The sequence below is a fragment of the Cryptomeria japonica genome, unplaced genomic scaffold (assembly GCF_030272615.1).
Source record: "Cryptomeria japonica unplaced genomic scaffold, Sugi_1.0 HiC_scaffold_1115, whole genome shotgun sequence".
Lineage (NCBI taxonomy): Eukaryota > Viridiplantae > Streptophyta > Pinopsida > Cupressales > Cupressaceae > Cryptomeria > Cryptomeria japonica.
Genome location: NW_026729736.1, coordinates 7,241 through 22,500, shown reverse-complemented (window position 1 = coordinate 22,500; position 15,260 = coordinate 7,241). Strand labels below are relative to the sequence as shown.

At 61.2% G+C, this 15,260-nt stretch overlaps 2 non-coding genes across 2 annotated transcripts; both read right to left on the bottom strand.

Moving 5' to 3' along the window:
* Nucleotides 1-2,416: 2,416 nt before the first annotated feature.
* On the bottom strand, nt 2,417-2,535 carry LOC131873154 (5S ribosomal RNA). The gene has a single exon (XR_009371173.1). It is a non-coding gene; the product is annotated as a 5S ribosomal RNA (ribosomal RNA).
* Nucleotides 2,536-10,352: 7,817 nt separating this feature from the next.
* LOC131873155 (5S ribosomal RNA) lies at nt 10,353-10,471 on the bottom strand. The gene has a single exon (XR_009371174.1). It is a non-coding gene; the product is annotated as a 5S ribosomal RNA (ribosomal RNA).
* Nucleotides 10,472-15,260: the final 4,789 nt, after the last annotated feature.

The window sequence follows — 15,260 nt, the reverse complement described above, 5'->3', positions numbered from 1 at the left end:
GTCAGAGCGTTTGGTGGGGTTTCTCGCATTGGCTCTTCCCAGGCCCGGTTGTTGGGTGCGCTCCCACCCTGGCGCGCGCGAAGTTGGAAGTTGGGTTAATTGCCCGGGCGCGCACCTTCGCCAGGGTGGGCACCTTGGTGCGCACACCTTGGCTGGGCTGCGCACCAGGGCGGGCTCAAGATGGCACCAGCATTCCCTTTTTCTCACTATCTTTCAAAACGGAAATTTTAAAATCTCGTTTTTTTTTTGCCTTTTATGGAAATTAGTGAAGGCATCGCATCAAAGGTGCGCACCTCGCTGCCCACCTTGGTGTGCTCCGAGGTGCCCACCACGGTGCGCAACGCCGGTGCGAACCCGGGAGCGCCCCGATGTGTGCTCCAAGGTGCGGCGTGCACGAAGTCGGACCCCGGTTTGCCCCGGGTGCGCACCTCGCGTGCACCTTGGTGCGCACACCTTGGCTGGGTTGCGCGGCCTGGTGGGCACCATGGTGCGCACCAAGGAGCGCTCCGAAGTGTGCTCCAAGGTGCGGCGTGCACGAAGTCGGAGCCCGGTTTGCCCCGGGTACGCACCTTCGCCGGGGTGGGCACCTCGGCTGGGTTGCGCGCCCTGGTGCGCACCAAGGAGCGCTCCGAAGTGTGCTCCAAGGTGCGGCGTGCACGAAGTCGGAGCCCGGTTTGCCCCGGGTGCGCACCTCGCGTGCACCTTCGGCGGGGTTGCGCGCCCTGGTGGGCACCATGGTGCGCACCAAGGAGCGCTCCGAAGTGTGCTCCAAGGTGCGGCGTGCACGAAGTCGGAGCCCGGTTTGCCCCGGGTGCGCACCTCGCGTGCACCTTCGGCGGGGTTGCGCGCCCTGGTGGGCACCATGGTGCGCACCAAGGAGCGCTCCGAAGTGTGCTCCAAGGTGCGGCGTGCACGAAGTCGGAGCCCGGTTTGCCCCGGGTGCGCACCTCGCGTGCACCTTCGCCGCGGTGGGCACCATGGCGTGCACGAAGTCGGAGCCCGGTTTGCCCCGGGTGCGCACCTCGCGTGCACCTTCGCCGGGGTGGGCACCTCGGCTGGGTTGCGCGCCCTGGTGCGCACCAAGGAGCGCTCCGAAGTGTGCTCCAAGGTGCGGCGTGCACGAAGTCGGAGCCCGGTTTGCCCCGGGTGCGCACCTCGCGTGCACCTTCGCCAGGGTGGGCACCTCGGTGCGCACACCTTCTCAATGTTTTCTTGCCTTTTCTGGAAATTGGTGAAGGCAGCGCATCAAAGGTGCGCACCTCGGTGTGCTCCGAGGTGCGAACCCGAGAGCGCTCCGAGGTGCCCACGAAGTCGAAAGTCGGGTTAATTGCATTGTTTTCCCCGGGTGCGCTCCGAGGTGCGCAACATCGGCGCGCACCAAGGAGGGCTCCGAAGTGTGCTCCAAGGTGCGCACGATGGCGTGCACCTCTGGTGCGCACGATTCGGAGCTCGGTTTGACCGGGGTGCGCACACCTTGGCTGGGTTGCGCACCTTTTGTGCGCTCCAAGGTGCGCACGAAGTCGGAGCTCGGTTTGCCCCGGGTGCGCACCTTCGCCAGGGTGCGCACCTTGATGCGCACGCCTTGGCTGGGCTGCGCACCTTGGTGGGCGCCATGGTGCGCACCTTTCGTGCGCTCCAAGGTGCGCACGAAGTCGGAGCTCGGTTTGCCCCGGGTGCGCACCTTGGTGGGCGCCATGGTGCACTCCGAGGTGCCCAAGATTGGTGCGCACCAAGGAGCGCTCCGAAGTGCGCTCCAAGGTGCGCGCGAAGTCGAAAGTTGGGTTAATTGTCCGGTTTGCCTCGGGTGCGCACCTTGCGTGCACCTTCGCCAGGGTGGGCGCCTTGGTGCGCACACCTTGGCTGGGCTGCGCACACCTTGGCACCCGCGTTTCCTTCATTTTAAATTTTTTTTTTTTACAATCTCTCAAGTGGGAAATTCTATAATCTCAACTTTTTTTGCCTTTTCAGGAAACTTTTGAATGGAGCGCATCATTGGTGCGCTCCGAAGTGTGCTCCAAAGCTCTCTCCAGCTGCGTGCACCTGCCCCGGCCGCGCACCCGGCCCCGCCCAGCTTCGCTCACCTGTCCCGGGCGTCTGGTGCGGAACCTTAGAGTAAGAAACATCACCGTGCACCTTGGCCAACGTGCGCGACTCGACCGAGCGCGCACTGGCCGAGGTGCACACCGATTTCACCTGGGTGCGCGCGCAGCACCTCGGGCGCACCGGGGTGCGCGCACAACGCCCGGGTTGCACCGTGGCCTGTGTGCTCGGGGCGCCTCGGGTGCGCGCTCGGTGTCGCCCCCGCGCGCGCGGTAGTGCGGGCAGCGCACCCCGGCCCGGCCCGGCCCCGACGAGAACGCAAACGGGCAAAAGGTTTATTCAAATAGCATTGCGATGCCCGGCGAAAAACTAAAAAAGGGTGCAACACCGGGACTTCCCGGGAGGTCACCCATCCCAGTACTACTCCGGCCCAAGCGCGCTTAACTGCGGAGTTCTGATGGGATCCGGTGCACTAACACTGGTATGATCGCACCCGTTATGAGCTTGTCGCAGTGTGTACTTAGCAAACCGCGACCCACGTGCGAATCCACCCCGGCCACCCACCCCCGTCGAGGTGCACACCCTCCCTCGCGAAGTGCGCCCCGTTCGCCAAGTGTGAGCCCTGCCCGGGTGCGCGCACCTTGCTAGGGCGTCGGGTGTGCACCCGGCCCGGCCTACGTGCGTGCACCTGTAGGGGGCGTCGTGTGCGTGCAGTGTCCCGTCTGCAACGCGGTGCCCACACACCACCTCGGGCGCAACGACCTGCGCTCACATGTGGGCCGAGTGCACCTTGGTGCATGTTCGGGGCGCCTCGGGTGCACGCTCGATCTTGCCCCGGTGCACCAAGGCGCTCGGTTTGCCCCGGGTGCGCACTTGGTGCAAGGTGGGCACCCAAAATAGGGATCAAGCACCAAAACACAAGTTTCGGGATGCAAAATGGGACCCAAGGACCACAAATGCGTTCCAAGACCCATGATGGGTCCACGAGAACAAAAATGTGTTCCGAGACTTAATAAACAAATATTGGGTTTTAGGAGAAGAAACATGCTCTGATGCCCAAAACGAGAATCGACCCCGAAAAGGCCACAGGCCAAAAGTGGGATGCGAGACAAAAAAAAATGGGACCCGAGGACCAAAATTGGGTTCCCAGGTCGAAGACAGGGCAACCGGACAAGAAACGACCTCTAAGGCTCGAAATGAGTCCCGACGACTAAAACTTGACAAGAAGCACCCATCAGGCACCCAACTCGACACCCATGGGATGCCGACCCACCCGGGCTTCCACCTAGCACACCTTGGCACCCACCCACCCTCGCACCCAACCTCGCACCCAACTTAGCACCTTTGAACCCACATTGGCACTCACCCTGACCCTGGCACCTTGGAACCCACATTGGCACTCACCTTGACCCTGGCACCCACCTTTGCACTCACCTTGGGACCCACCCTGGCTCCCACCTCGGCACCCACCCAGACACCCACCTTGGTTCCTTGGCACCCACCTTGGATCCTTGGCACCCACCCCGACACCCACCTTGGCACGCAACTTGGCTACTTGCCACCCACCTTGGCTCCTTGACGCCCACCCCGACAACCACCCCGTGACCTACCCTGGCTAGGGTTGGTGCACACCCACCCTGGTGCCCACCTTGGCACCCACCCTATGACCCACCTTGGCACGCACCTTAGTACCCACCCCGTTACCCACCCTAGGACCCACCCCGTGACCCACCTTGGCCAGGGTGGGTGCCTTGGTGCGCACAACTTGCCTGGGCTGCACACCAGGGCGGGCTCAAGATGGCACCCGCGTTCCGTTTTTTTCACTATCTTTCAAAACGGAAATTTTAAAATCTCATTTTTTTCTTTTTTTTGCCTTTTCTGGAAATTAGTGAAGGCAGCGCATCAAAGGTGCGCAATGCTGGTGCGAACCCGGGAGCGCTCCGATGTGTGCTCCAAGGTGCGGCGTGCACGAAGTCCGAGCTCGGTTTGCCCCGGGTGCGCACCTCGCGTGCACCTTCGCCGGGGTGAGCACCTTGGCTGGGTTGCGCGCCCTGGTGCGTACCAAGGAGCGCTCTGAAGTGTGCTCCAAGGTGCGGCGTGCACGAAGTCGGAGCCCGGTTTGCCCCGGGTGTGCACCTCGGGTGCGCACCTCGCGTGCACCTTCGCTGCGGTGGGCACCTTGGCTGGGTTGCGCGCCTTGGTGGGCACCATGCAGTGCACGAAGTCGGAGCCCGGTTTGCCCCGGGCGCGCACCTCCGCCAGGGTGGGCACCTTGGTGCGCACAACTTGCCTGGGCTGCGCATCAGGAAGGGCTCAAGATGGCACCCGCGTTCCGTTTTTTTCACTATCTTTCAGAACGGAAATTTTAAAATATCGTTTTTTTTTGCCTTTTCTGGAAATTAGTGAAGGCAGCGCATCAAAGGTGCGCAACGCTGGTGCGAACCTGGGAGCGCTCCGATGTGTGCTCCAAGGTGCGGCGTGCACGAAGTCGGAGCCCGGTTTGCCTCGGGTGCGCCCTGGTGGGCACCATGGTGCGCACCAAGGAGCGCTCCGAAGTGTGCTCCAAGGTGCGGCCTGCACGAAGTCGGAGCCCGGTTTGCCCCGGGTGTGCACCTCGGGTGGGCACCTTGGTGCGCATGCCTTGCCTGGGCTGCGCACCAGGGCGGGCTCAAGATGGCACCCGCGTTCCTTTTTTTTCACTATCTTTCAAAACGGAAATTTTAAAATCTCATTTTTTTTTGCCTTTTTCTGGAAATTAGTGAAGGCAGCGCATCAAAGGTGCGCACCTCGCTGCCCACCACGGTGCGCAACGCCGGTGGGCACCCGGGAGTGCTTCGAAGTGTGCTCCAAGGTGCTGCGTGCACGTTGTCGGAGCCCGGTTTGCCCCGGGTGCGCACCTCGCGTGCACCTTCGTCGGGGTGGGCACCTTGGCTTGGTTTGCCCCGGCTGCGCTCCGAAGCGGGGTTATTGGAGCGCCGCCTCTTTTTTTGTCGGAGCGTTTGGTGGGGTTTCTCGCATTGGCTCTTCCGAGGCCCGGTTGCCACCCTGGCGCGCACGAAGTCGGAAGTAGGGTTAATTGCCCGGGTGCGCACCTTTGCCAGGGTGGCACCTTACCTGGGCTGCGCACCAGGGCGGGCTCAAGATGGCACGCGCGTTCCGTTTTTTTCACTATCTTTCAAAACGGAAATTTTAAAATCTCCTTTTTTTTTTGCCTTTTCTGGAAATTAGTGAAGGCAGCGCATCAAAGGTGCGCACCTCGCTGCCCACCTTGGTGTGCTCTGAGGTGCGCACCCGGGAGCGCTACGAAGTGTGCTCCAAGGTGCGGCGTGCACGTTGTCGGAGCCCGGTTTGCCCCGGGTGCGCACCTCGCCTGCACCTTGGCCGGGGTGGGCACCTTGGCTGGGTTTGCCCAGGGTGCGCTCCGAAGCGGGGTTACTGGAGCGCCCCCTCTTTTTTTGTCAGAGAGTTTGGTGGGGTTTCTCGCATTGGCTCTTCCCAGGCCCGGTTGTTGGGTGCGCTCCCACCCTGGCGCGCGCGAAGTTGGAAGTTGGGTTAATTGCCCGGGCGCGCACCTTCGCCAGGGTGGGCACCTTGGTGCGCAAACCTTGGCTGGGCTGCGCACCAGGGCGGGCTCAAGATGGCACCAGCATTCCCTTTTTCTCACTATCTTTCAAAACGGAAATTTTAAAATCTCGTTTTTTTTTTGCCTTTTATGGAAATTAGTGAAGGCATCGCATCAAAGGTGCGCACCTCGCTGCCCACCTTGGTGTGCTCCGAGGTGCCCACCACGGTGCGCAACGCCGGTGCGAACCCGGGAGCGCCCCGATGTGTGCTCCAAGGTGCGGCGTGCACGAAGTCGGACCCCGGTTTGCCCCGGGTGCGCACCTCGCGTGCACCTTGGTGCGCACACCTTGGCTGGGTTGCGCGGCCTGGTGGGCACCATGGTGCGCACCAAGGAGCGCTCCGAAGTGTGCTCCAAGGTGCGGCGTGCACGAAGTCGGAGCCCGGTTTGCCCCGGGTGCGCACCTTCGCCGCGGTGGGCACCATGGCGTGCACGAAGTCGGAGCCCGGTTTGCCCCGGGTGCGCACCTCGCGTGCACCTTCGCCGGGGTGGGCACCTCGGCTGGGTTGCGCGCCCTGGTGCGCACCAAGGAGCGCTCTGAAGTGTGCTCCAAGGTGCGGCGTGCACGAAGTCGGAGCCCGGTTTGCCCCGGGTGTGCACCTCGGGTGCGCACCTCGCGTGCACCTTCGCTGCGGTGGGCACCTTGGCTGGGTTGCGCGCCTTGGTGGGCACCATGCAGTGCACGAAGTCGGAGCCCGGATTGCCCCGGGCGCGCACCTCCGCCAGGGTGGGCACCTTGGTGCGCACAACTTGCCTGGGCTGCGCACCAGGAAGGGCTCAAGATGGCACCCGCGTTCCGTTTTTTTCACTATCTTTCAGAACGGAAATTTTAAAATCTCGTTTTTTTTTGCCTTTTCTTGAAATTAGTGAAGGCAGCGCATCAAAGGTGCGCAACGCTGGTGCGAACCTGGGAGCGCTCCGATGTGTGCTCCAAGGTGCGGCGTGCACGAAGTCGGACCCCGGTTTGCCCCGGGTGCGCACCTCGCGTGCACCTTGGTGCGCACACCTTGGCTGGGTTGCGCGCCCTGGTGGGCACCATGGTGCGCACCAAGGAGCGCTCCGAAGTGTGCTCCAAGGTGCGGCGTGCACGAAGTCGGAGCCCGGTTTGCCCCGGGTGCGCACCTCGCGTGCACCTTCGCCGCGGTGGGCACCATGGCGTGCACGAAGTCGGAGCCCGGTTTGCCCCGGGTGCGCACCTCGCGTGCACCTTCGCCGGGGTGGGCACCTTGGTGTGCAGACCTTGGCTGGGTTGCGCGCCCTGGTGGGCACCATGGTGCGCACCAAGGAGCGCTCCGAAGTGTGCTCCAAGGTGCGGCCTGCACGAAGTCGGAGCCCGGTTTGCCCCGGGTGTGCACCTCGGGTGGGCACCTTGGTGCGCATGCCTTGCCTGGGCTGCGCACCAGGGCGGGCTCAAGATGGCACCCGCGTTCCTTTTTTTTCACTATCTTTCAAAACGGAAATTTTAAAATCTCATTTTTTTTTGCCTTTTTCTGGAAATTAGTGAAGGCAGCGCATCAAAGGTGCGCACCTCGCTGCCCACCACGGTGCGCAACGCCGGTGGGCACCCGGGAGTGCTTCGAAGTGTGCTCCAAGGTGCTGCGTGCACGTTGTCGGAGCCCGGTTTGCCCCGGGTGCGCACCTCGCGTGCACCTTCGTCGGGGTGGGCACCTTGGCTGGGTTTGCCCCGGCTGCGCTCCGAAGCGGGGTTATTGGAGCGCCGCCTCTTTTTTTGTCGGAGCGTTTGGTGGGGTTTCTCGCATTGGCTCTTCCGAGGCCCGGTTGCCACCCTGGCGCGCACGAAGTCGGAAGTAGGGTTAATTGCCCGGGTGCGCACCTTTGCCAGGGTGGGCACCTTACCTGGGCTGCGCACCAGGGCGGGCTCAAGATGGCACGCGCGTTCCGTTTTTTTCACTATCTTTCAAAACGGAAATTTTAAAATCTCCTTTTTTTTTTGCCTTTTCTGGAAATTAGTGAAGGCAGCGCATCAAAGGTGCGCACCTCGCTGCCCACCTTGGTGTGCTCTGAGGTGCGCACCCGGGAGCGCTACGAAGTGTGCTCCAAGGTGCGGCGTGCACGTTGTCGGAGCCCGGTTTGCCCCGGGTGCGCACCTCGCCTGCACCTTGGCCGGGGTGGGCACCTTGGCTGGGTTTGCCCAGGGTGCGCTCCGAAGCGGGGTTACTGGAGCGCCCCCTCTTTTTTTGTCAGAGCGTTTGGTGGGGTTTCTCGCATTGGCTCTTCCCAGGCCCGGTTGTTGGGTGCGCTCCCACCCTGGCGCGCGCGAAGTTGGAAGTTGGATTAATTGCCCGGGCGCGCACCTTCGCCAGGGTGGGCACCTTGGTGCGCACACCTTGGCTGGGCTGCGCACCAGGGCGGGCTCAAGATGGCACCAGCATTCCCTTTTTCTCACTATCTTTCAAAACGGAAATTTTAAAATCTCGTTTTTTTTTTGCCTTTTATGGAAATTAGTGAAGGCATCGCATCAAAGGTGCGCACCTCGCTGCCCACCTTGGTGTGCTCCGAGGTGCCCACCACGGTGCGCAACGCCGGTGCGAACCCGGGAGCGCCCCGATGTGTGCTCCAAGGTGCGGCGTGCACGAAGTCGGACCCCGGTTTGCCCCGGGTGCGCACCTCGCGTGCACCTTGGTGCGCACACCTTGGCTGGGTTGCGCGGCCTGGTGGGCACCATGGTGCGCACCAAGGAGCGCTCCGAAGTGTGCTCCAAGGTGCGGCGTGCACGAAGTCGGAGCCCGGTTTGCCCCGGGTACGCACCTCGCGTGCACCTTCGCCGGGGTGGGCACCTCGGCTGGGTTGCGCGCCCTGGTGCGCACCAAGGAGCGCTCCGAAGTGTGCTCCAAGGTGCGGCGTGCACGAAGTCGGAGCCCGGTTTGCCCCGGGTGCGCACCTTCGCCGCGGTGCGCACCATGGCGTGCACGAAGTCGGAGCCCGGTTTGCCCCGGGTGCGCACCTCGCGTGCACCTTCGGCGGGGTTGCGCGCCCTGGTGGGCACCATGGTGCGCACCAAGGAGCGCTCCGAAGTGTGCTCCAAGGTGCGGCGTGCACGAAGTCGGAGCCCGGTTTGCCCCGGGTGCGCACCTCGCGTGCACCTTCGGCGGGGTTGCGCGCCCTGGTGGGCACCATGGTGCGCACCAAGGAGCGCTCCGAAGTGTGCTCCAAGGTGCGGCGTGCACGAAGTCGGAGCCCGGTTTGCCCCGGGTGCGCACCTCGCGTGCACCTTCGCCGCGGTGGGCACCATGGCGTGCACGAAGTCGGAGCCCGGTTTGCCCCGGGTGCGCACCTCGCGTGCACCTTCGCCGGGGTGGGCACCTCGGCTGGGTTGCGCGCCCTGGTGCGCACCAAGGAGCGCTCCGAAGTGTGCTCCAAGGTGCGGCGTGCACGAAGTCGGAGCCCGGTTTGCCCCGGGTGCGCACCTCGCGTGCACCTTCGCCAGGGTGGGCACCTCGGTGCGCACACCTTCTCAATGTTTTCTTGCCTTTTCTGGAAATTGGTGAAGGCAGCGCATCAAAGGTGCGCACCTCGGTGTGCTCCGAGGTGCGAACCCGAGAGCGCTCCGAGGTGCCCACGAAGTCGAAAGTCGGGTTAATTGCATTGTTTTCCCCGGGTGCGCTCCGAGGTGCGCAACATCGGCGCGCACCAAGGAGGGCTCCGAAGTGTGCTCCAAGGTGCGCACGATGGCGTGCACCTCTGGTGCGCACGATTCGGAGCTCGGTTTGACCGGGGTGCGCACACCTTGGCTGGGTTGCGCACCTTTTGTGCGCTCCAAGGTGCGCACGAAGTCGGAGCTCGGTTTGCCCCGGGTGCGCACCTTCGCCAGGGTGCGCACCTTGATGCGCACGCCTTGGCTGGGCTGCGCACCTTGGTGGGCGCCATGGTGCGCACCTTTCGTGCGCTCCAAGGTGCGCACGAAGTCGGAGCTCGGTTTGCCCCGGGTGCGCACCTTGGTGGGCGCCATGGTGCACTCCGAGGTGCCCAAGATTGGTGCGCACCAAGGAGCGCTCCGAAGTGCGCTCCAAGGTGCGCGCGAAGTCGAAAGTTGGGTTAATTGTCCGGTTTGCCTCGGGTGCGCACCTTGCGTGCACCTTCGCCAGGGTGGGCGCCTTGGTGCGCACACCTTGGCTGGGCTGCGCACACCTTGGCACCCGCGTTTCCTTCATTTTAAATTTTTTTTTTTTACAATCTCTCAAGTGGGAAATTCTATAATCTCAACTTTTTTTGCCTTTTCAGGAAACTTTTGAATGGAGCGCATCATTGGTGCGCTCCGAAGTGTGCTCCAAAGCTCTCTCCAGCTGCGTGCACCTGCCCCGGCCGCGCACCCGGCCCCGCCCAGCTTCGCTCACCTGTCCCGGGCGTCTGGTGCGGAACCTTAGAGTAAGAAACATCACCGTGCACCTTGGCCAACGTGCGCGACTCGACCGAGCGCGCACTGGCCGAGGTGCACACCGATTTCACCTGGGTGCGCGCGCAGCACCTCGGGCGCACCGGGGTGCGCGCACAACGCCCGGGTTGCACCGTGGCCTGTGTGCTCGGGGTGCCTCGGGTGCGCGCTCGGTGTCGCCCCCGCGCGCGCGGTAGTGCGGGCAGCGCACCCCGGCCCGGCCCGGCCCCGACGAGAACGCAAACGGGCAAAAGGTTTATTCAAATAGCATTGCGACGCCCGGCGAAAAACTAAAAAAGGGTGCAACACCGGGACTTCCCGGGAGGTCACCCATCCCAGTACTACTCCGGCCCAAGCGCGCTTAACTGCGGAGTTCTGATGGGATCCGGTGCACTAATGCTGGTATGATCGCACCCGTTATGAGCTTGTCGCAGTGTGTACTTAGCAAACCGCGACCCACGTGCGAATCCACCCCGGCCACCCACCCCCGTCGAGGTGCACACCCTCCCTCGCGAAGTGCGCCCCGTTCGCCAAGTGTGAGCCCTGCCCGGGTGCGCGCACCTTGCTAGGGCGTCGGGTGTGCACCCGGCCCGGCCTACGTGCGTGCACCTGGAGGGGGCGTCGTGTGCGTGCAGTGTCCCGTCTGCAACGCGGTGCCCACACACCACCTCGGGCGCAACGACCTGCGCTCACATGTGGGCCGAGTGCACCTTGGTGCATGTTCGGGGCGCCTCGGGTGCACGCTCGATCTTGCCCCGGTGCACCAAGGCGCTCGGTTTGCCCCGGGTGCGCACTTGGTGCAAGGTGGGCACCCAAAATAGGGATCAAGCACCAAAACACAAGTTTCGGGATGCAAAATGGGACCCAAGGACCACAAATGCGTTCCAAGACCCATGATGGGTCCACGAGAACAAAAATGTGTTCCGAGACTTAATAAACAAATATTGGGTTTTAGGAGAAGAAACATGCTCTGATGCCCAAAACGAGAATCGACCCCGAAAAGGCCACAGGCCAAAAGTGGGATGCGAGACAAAAAAAAATGGGACCCGAGGACCAAAATTGGGTTCCCAGGTCGAAGACAGGGCAACCGGACAAGAAACGACCTCTAAGGCTCGAAATGAGTCCCGACGACTAAAACTTGACAAGAAGCACCCATCAGGCACCCAACTCGACACCCATGGGATGCCGACCCACCCGGGCTTCCACCTAGCACACCTTGGCACCCACCCACCCTCGCACCCAACCTCGCACCCAACTTAGCACCTTTGAACCCACATTGGCACTCACCCTGACCCTGGCACCTTGGAACCCACATTGGCACTCACCTTGACCCTGGCACCCACCTTTGCACTCACCTTGGGACCCACCCTGGCTCCCACCTCGGCACCCACCCAGACACCCACCTTGGTTCCTTGGCACCCACCTTGGATCCTTGGCACCCACCCCGACACCCACCTTGGCACGCAACTTGGCTACTTGCCACCCACCTTGGCTCCTTGACGCCCACCCCGACAACCACCCCGTGACCTACCCTGGCTAGGGTTGGTGCACACCCACCCTGGTGCCCACCTTGGCACCCACCCTATGACCCACCTTGGCACGCACCTTAGTACCCACCCCGTTACCCACCCTAGGACCCACCCCGTGACCCACCTTGGCCAGGGTGGGTGCACCCACCCTGGTGCCCACCTTGGCACCCACCCATCCTAGCACCCAGCCTGTGACCGGGCTTGGAACCCAACCTTGCACCCGCACCCGTCTTGGCCAGTGTGGGTGCGCACCCATCCTGGCACCCACGTTGTGACACACCCTTTAACCCACGCACCCTAGCACCCACGTTGGCACCCACCTTGGAACCCAACCTAGCAACTTGGCACCCACCCCGTGACCCACCTTGGCATCCACCATAGCAGTCGCCGACTTGGCACCCACCTCGGCACCCACCTTGACACTTGTGGACCCACCTTGCCACTCACCCTAGCATCGACCCATCCTAGCACCCACCCTGGCACCTTTGCACCCTAGCACTCACCCATCCTAGCACCTAACCTGTGACCCACCTTGACACTCACCCTCGCACCCACCTTGGAACCCAACCTAGCACCCACCCACCCTGACACCAACCCTAGCACCTACCCACCCTTGCACCCACCCTGTGACCCATCTTGGCACCCACCCATCCTACCACTCAACCTATCACCCACCTTCTCACCCACCTTGGCATCCACCTTAGCACCCACCCACACTGGCACCTTGGCACCCACCTCGGGCAAGGTGGGTGCACACCCACCCTGGCACCCAATTTAGAACCCACCGAGCATGTTACCCACCTTGGCACCCACATTGCAGCCCACCCTAGTACCCACCCTATGACCCACATTGGCATCCACACCCTAGCACCCAGGCACCTCGACACCCGCCTTGACACCCACCCTAGCACTGAACCTGTGACCCACCTTGGAACTCACCCTAGAACCCACCCACCCTGTGAACCACCTTGGCATCCACCTTAGCACCCACCCACCTTGGCACCCACTCTAGCACTCACCCATCCTAACACCCAACTTGTTACCCACCTTGGCACCCGCCCTCGCGTCCACCTTGAAACCCACCCTAGCACCCACCCACGCAGGAGCCCACCTTGGCACCCAACCTAACACCCACGCATCCTGGCACCCAACTTGTGACCCACCTTGGAACCCACCCTAGTACCCACCTTTGAACCCACTATATCACCAACCCACCTTGGCACCCACCCTATGACCCTCTTTGGAATCCACCCTAGCACGCACCCACCCTGGCACCCACCATGGAGCGCACCCTAGCACCCACCCACCTCGGCACGCACCTCAACACCCACCTTGGTGTGCGCACTGCGCCAACCTCTCAAAGACCCTATGTGGTGCGCTCCAAAGTGTACACCTTTGGTGCGCTCCAAGGTGCGCACCTTTGGTGCACACCGAGGTGCACACCAAAGTGTGCACCGAGGTGAGCACCAAAGTGCACTCCAGGGTGCACACCAAGGCGTGCACCTTTGGTGCGGTCAATGCAAACGAATTCGGAAGTTGGGGTCGATGTCCTAATCGCTGCTGCAGACTACACGTATGAGAATCGGACAAATAGCTTTATATAGGGGAGGTGTTGCGTTTGATGGGTCGACTCCCCTGGTTGTGTGCACTGCACCAACTTCAAAGACCCTGTCTTGTTTAAGAAGTCAAAAGTTGGGGTGGATGTCCTAATCATTGCTGCAGTCTACGCATGTATGAGAATCAGACAAATAGCTTATATAGGGGAGGTGTTGCATTCGGTGGGTTGACTCCCCTGGTTGTGCGCACTGCGCCAACCTCAAAGACCCCGCATAGCAGAAGAAGTCGGAAGTCGGATTTTGGTGAGCACCAAGGCGTGCACCTTTGGTGCGGTCAACGCAGACAAATTCAGAAGTTGGGGTGGATGTCCTAATCGTTGTTGCAGGCTACACATGTATGAGAATCAGACAAATAGCTTATATAGGGGAGGTGTTGGGTTTGATGGGTCAACTCCCTTGGTTGTGCGCATTACGCCAACCTCAAAGACCTTGTTTTCGTTAAGAAGTCAAAAGTTGGGGTCAATGTCCTAATGGCTCCTGCAGGCTACACATGTATGAGAATCGGACAAATAGCTTATATAGGGGAGGTGTTGGGTTTGATGGGTCGACTCCCCTGGTTGTGCGCATTACGTCAACCTCAAAGACCTTGTTTTCGTTAAGAAGTCAAAAGTTGGGGTCGATGTCCTAATTGCTCCTGTAGACTACACATGTATGAGAATCAGACAAATAGCTTATATAGGGGAGGTGTTGGGTTTGATGGGTTGACTCCCCTAGTTGTTCGCATTACACCAACCTCAAAGACCTTGTTTTCGTTTAGAAGCCGAAAGTTGGGGTCGATGTCCTAATTGCTCCTGCAGGCTACGCATGTATGAGAATCAGACAAATAGCTTATATAGGGGAGGTGTTGGGTTTGATGGGTCGACTCCCCTGGTTGTGCGCATTGCGCCAACCTCAAAGACCCTGCATTGCGGATGAAGTCGAAAGTCAGAGTTTGGTGTGCTACAAGGTGTGGTCGAAGGTGCTCACCTAGGTGTGCACCTTTGGAGCACAGGAAAAGTGCCCTCCAAAAGTGCGCACCTTTGGAGTGCACAAAAGTGCCCTCCAAAAGTGCGCACCTTTGGAGCGCAGAAAAGTGCCCTCCAAAAAGTGCCCTCCAAAAGTGCGCACCTTTGGAGCGCAGAAAAGTGCCCTCCAAAAAGTGCCCTCCAAAAGTGCGCACCTTTGGAGCGCAGAAAAGTGCCCTCCAAAAAGTGCCCTCCAAAAGTGCGCACCTTTGGAGCGCAGAAAAGTGCCCTCCAAAAGTGCGCACCTTTGGAGCGCAGAAAAGTGCCCTCCAAAAAGTGCCCTCCAAAAGTGCGCACCTTTGGAGCGCAGAAAAGTGCCCTCCAAAAAGTGCCCTCCAAAAGTGCGCACCTTTGGAGCGCAGAAAAGTGCCCTCCAAAAAGTGCCCTCCAAAAGTGCGCACCTTTGGAGCGCAGAAAAGTGCCCTCCAAAAAGTGCCCTCCAAAAGTGCGCACCTTTGGAGCGCAGAAAAGTGCCCTCCAAAAGTGCGCACTTTTGGTGCGCACCAAGGCGCTGGTTCGGTCGTTGCAGGCGAGTTCGGAAGTTGGGGTCGATGTCCTGAGCGGAGGTGCAAACTACACAGGTGTCGGAATCGGACAAATAGCTTATATAGGGGAGGTGTATGCTTCGATGGGTCGACTCCCCAGGTTGAGCGCACCGCGCCAACCTCAAAGACCCTACGGTATGGATGAAGTCGGAAGTTGGGTCCGATGACCGATTCGATTAGTAGGTATGCTCATGAGGTCGGAATTTGGGTCCGATGACCTGCCATGTGCAGGAAGGCGAATGTTGACACTGTGCGTTGCAAGGTGCACACCAAGGCGCTGGTGCGGTCTTTTTAGTCGAGTTCGGAAGTTGGGGTCGATGTCCTGATCGGAGGTGCAAGCTACACAGGTGTGGGAATCGGACAAATAGCTTATATAGGGGAGGTGTATGCTTCGTTGGGTCGACTCCCCGGGTTGAGCGCACCGCGCCAACCTCAAAGACCCTACGGTATGGATGAAGTCGGAAGTTGGGTCCGATGACCGATTCGATATGTAGGCATACTCGCGAGGTCG